Source organism: Myotis lucifugus, unplaced genomic scaffold, assembly GCF_000147115.1.
Source record: "Myotis lucifugus unplaced genomic scaffold, Myoluc2.0 scaffold_7, whole genome shotgun sequence".
Taxonomy (NCBI): domain Eukaryota; kingdom Metazoa; phylum Chordata; class Mammalia; order Chiroptera; family Vespertilionidae; genus Myotis; species Myotis lucifugus.
Genome location: NW_005871055.1, coordinates 5,962,238 through 5,966,963, shown reverse-complemented (window position 1 = coordinate 5,966,963; position 4,726 = coordinate 5,962,238).

Sequence of the window (4,726 nt, the reverse complement as noted above, 5' to 3'; positions counted from 1 at the left end):
AGGGAAGCAAGCAATGGCAATTGAATATAATATTCATTAAGATTAAATATTAATGCGACTGTGACCCAGCAAGCTCACACCTGGGAATCTATCCCACAGAGATAAAACCACTATTCATAAAAACGCATGCACATGGATGCTGTTGCAGCATTATTTATTGTGACAAAAAGCTGGAAACAAAGCTCGTGGCTGAACAATGCTGGCATACCAGCACCATGAATTATTATTCAGCCATTAAAAAGACTGAATTAAATCTAAACCAATTGACTTGGAGAGATTCCTATGAGGTATTGTTGAATGAGAAGAGAAAGATTCAAAAAAAATATATGTAATCTGATCTAACTTTTGTAAAGCAAAAAAAAATGACAGGAAACCCTCCAAATTTCTATACATGATTTTATGAGCATGGAGAAAAATATGGGAGCATGCATGCTTGGTTGGTGATCTGGCTTGTGTGTGTGTTGGTGTGGGAATGGCTGGTGGTGGAGGGGAAAAAGAAAGGGAGGAAGAAGCCAAGTAGAAAAGACAAAAGCAAAAATAGTTCACTAAAATAATAAAAGCACATATAACATGCATTTATGTAAAATCACATAAATTTTGTAGTAATAGAAAAAATATTTTTTAAAAATATGTTTTTATTGATTTTACTAGAGAGAGGAAGGTAGAGGGAGAGAGAGGTAGAAACATCAGTGATGAGAAAGGATCATTGATCAGCTGCCTCCTGCACGCCCCCTACTGGGAATTGAACCATGACTTCCTGGTTCATAGTTTGATGCTTAACCACTGAGCAATACTGGCTGGGCAAAAAATGTTTTAAAATGATGCAGAAAAAATTAACTACTTCCTTCCTCCAGTCAAGGGGCAGCTCTTTAGTGATTCCATCATCTCTGAAACATTCTTTTTAATGGCAGAGGGATGAGACAGCCTTACACAACATTGACCTCTAAGATCAAGACTCTTGATCAGGCTTGGCTTTCCTGTCTCCTACTGATGGGGGAGGGACCTGCTGCCTAGAATGTGGGCAGCCAAATTACTTATTTATAATAATGGAACAGGACCTTACAAGAGAGAGGGTATACCAGGGTAAAAGTTCCCAAGGGTAAAAGCATATATAAATATTGAGGGAGAGGGAAGAAGTTTGGAGAACACTTATGGAAGGTACCATTTTTTATTCATTCTGGAATTTAACTATATGCTTATAAACTGTGATAAAAAAGTGAACTCTGAAAGTGTAAAAAGGAGCCCTGATCTAGTCTTGGGGGTCAAGGAATTGACTTCTTCCTGAGGAAATGATTCTGAGCAGAGATCTGAAGGAGTTAAGCAGATGAAACAAGGAAGAGTCTTCCAGCAGGAGGGAATAGTACACACAAAGGCCCTCAAATAGAAGGGACAGGGCATGTTTGTGGAACTGAAAGTTTAATTTAAGCAAATACATAAATTTCTCTTTCAAGGACATGATCCTTATGGTTAGTGAAATATATTCTAACATTTGCACCAGCTTGAAAGACACCATTTACTTTCTGTTTTTGGAAATACCCACTGTGGTTTTTCTGGCAGCCCAGAGAAACCTGACATTGGTTTGGGAAAGTCTAATTATTCTTCATGTAAGACCCAGCTAAATGAGTAAAGTCTTTGTGTGCATTTGGCAAAGTTGAGTGATTTGTTTGTGTCATTTATGATTTTAAATAACATTAGGAAATAGTTTATTAATTTTGGTCTATCATACATTGAAATGCAGTAGCTTTGAAGATCATTTGCCTTTTTACATTAAAGGAACAAATTGGCAGTTGGATAGTGGATCCACCCTGCCACATGTGAGATGAGAGCAACAGTAACTGTTGACTCACAGAGACCCATTTTCATATACCACACATAAAAATCAGTTTCATTCCTTCATAGTTTCATCTCTTATTAAAGCCCTGTGAAGTGTGAGTCATAGTAAACTTGAGGTCCGAGCGTTTGAGGGAGTCTAGTATAAAAAATTCATGAAATATTTCTTCACTGCTTACTCTATTTTTTCTTATTGCAACTGGGTAATCGGTTTTTAAAATTTAATGTGCTTCTCTCCTTTGCTTTCCCAAAGACATAGCCTTCACCTCAATTGGCTCTAGGCATATAGCTGATGTGGATGAGATGAAAATCTGTTATGGAAGAAAGCAAAGAGAAAGAGTGGATAATTTCCGACTTTTGGCATTCAAATCCAGAATTAGGCAGTTAGGCCATTGCACCGTAGCGTCTTTAACATACCCAAAAAGCAGGGCCTGGTATAATGTTGAAAAGTGAAGTGTAATAGAGGAAAGATACTTCTAAGGAGGGTTATCAGATAAAACAATGATGCTCAGTTAAATTTGATTTTCAGATAAACAATACATTTTAGTATAAGTATGTTCCAAATATTATATAGGACATACACTAAAAAATTGTTCACTGTTTATCTGAAATTCAAATTTAGCTGGGCATCTTGTATTTTTATTTGCTAAACCTGGCAATCCTACCCTTAAGGTCCAGAACAGCTAGGCAAGTACTACTCTATACAGGAAAGCAAGGTGTGAGGGGAATCTAGAGCAGGCTAACCATCCAAACACTGAAGCCCTTTTCTCTATTTGAGCAGAGCCTGCAGTCACTACAGAATCAGGAAGTACCGTATACTTGCTTTCCCAGCCTTCCTTGAGTATAAATGAGGGTACGTGCCAGTCAGATACATTTACCCTGACTTTGACTAGAAAACTGGCATTTAGAAGAACAGGTGCAGGGCAGAGCCTATTTTGGTGATGGGTGACGACAGTGACCTTGACAGTGTCCAATGTCTGGTGGTATTTTCAGTGGAAGAAGCTGTGTTCAGTGTCCATAGCAACAGCACTGTTTCGAAGGCCTTTCTGTGCACATTGTTCCTGGCTGCATAAAGTTGGGGCCTGGTTCTGGCCCTCAGAGACCCTGCAAACTATCCAATGTCCTTTTGATGAGTTCCTTTGCTTCTTAACTCCACCAGAGTCAGTTCTGTTTCTTGTACCTAAAAACTATGAGTGATAAATGAAATTAAGCCTGGTGTGAAGAACTGTGAGAGAAGAACAAGAGGAGTGAGAGATAGAACAGAGTGGGCAGGGATGTGCTGGAAAGGAGATGGAAGGTAGGTAAGTTGGGGAGGATGGAGACCTTCTTAGAGGCTGCTCCTGGGCCAGTGTGTGTCTGTGACCCTGCTGTGTTTTCCCAGTTTCCACCCAACATCGTGTGGTCCAGCCACACAGGGCTGCTCCTCACTCCCCTAAACCACACACAGAGTCTGGAATACTCGCTGGAGTTCTGACCACAGCTCGATATTTCCGTATGTGTCCTGGGGATAGTCAGTGGTTTCCAAGATGCCTCAGCTTTGAACCCTATGTGCTTCTGTTCATTCTGTTCCCTCAGTGTGGAACTCTCCTTTCTCTGATGGACAAAACCCCAACTCCTTAGCCCCTCCAGAGCCAGACCAAATGCCACGGCTGGGAAATCTAGAAAGACTTGTGCTCCATCCTGAGTTTCCTCTTTAGGCAGAATTAGTCAGAGCACTTTCCCCTGCCTTTAGGGCTGATGGCTGTATTGTCTGTCTGCCTTGCTGGGCTATGTGCATATCGAGGGCAGAGAGCACATGGTTTCACTGTTGTACCCCAGCTGCTGACACAGTGCCTGGCAAAGAGCTGGGCCCTAACAGGTTTGCTGAGCAAATTGAATGAGTGCAATCCTTTGCCTCCGCTTATTTAACTACTCCAATCTCGTGTCTAAATGGCCTTTCATTATACTCGTCTTTGATCTAAATACTGGTAAGTGCTCATTCCTATCTATTCATTACAGCATTTAATGAAATAGCTTACACATAATAGGCACTCATGTGGTGGTTGATTTGATTAGATGTCTTGGTTTAATGCCTTCATTCACAGAATGTCAAAGTTTGAAGAGACCTGTGACCCCTCAACTGGTGTGTGAATGGGTGACGTCTGCATGCCAATGAGTTTGTCACACACTTTGGTGTCACTGGACTGGACAGCGGAGTCTGCCTCGGGCAAGCTAGTAATGTGTGAGTCCTTGACTTCATGTAGAAGGGATTTGACAACACAAGTTCAGGTGATTTTAAGAGTGCATATATTACAGCTGGGGACAGTGAGAGTTTAAGAGACAGAAAGTTCTCACCTGAGATAAGGCGAGGGCATGCTCCAGAGAGAGCCCTGTGCTGGTTGAGGGGGTTTATCTGTTTCCAAAGGCGGCGATTATTAGGGGAGGTCTCAGGGTAGGATCTCAATAGAATATTCATCAGCTTCCCAGTGTGTCCTTTCAGGGGGTTATTAGTCTTTGCATTTGGTCCTGGCGTCATCAGCCTGGTTTTGCTGCTTTTCTGGGTCTGGAGCTGAAATACAACCGAGGCCTAGATGTTTTCTATAAGGAGGAAAGGTCAGGGGATCATCTAAACCACATGACCAGCAATATGAAAGTCACCCTGGGGATGAGGTTCGGCACCAGTTTTACCCGTTGTGGCTTCCCACCCATGATCTTCTGTATCTGGCTGTAAATTGCTCAACCGGTTTGTTCAGCCATCTGTCTGAGTTTCCCCATTCTACCTGCCAGGAATTGTCCTGCCTCATAGGTTTCTATACTAACACATCCCTCTGGCTCTTTGCTGCTGCATGGAAAACTCTCTTTGTTCAGTAATCAACAGCATTTGGTGTGTGCTTTCTGTCTTCTTGTTTTTATTAAA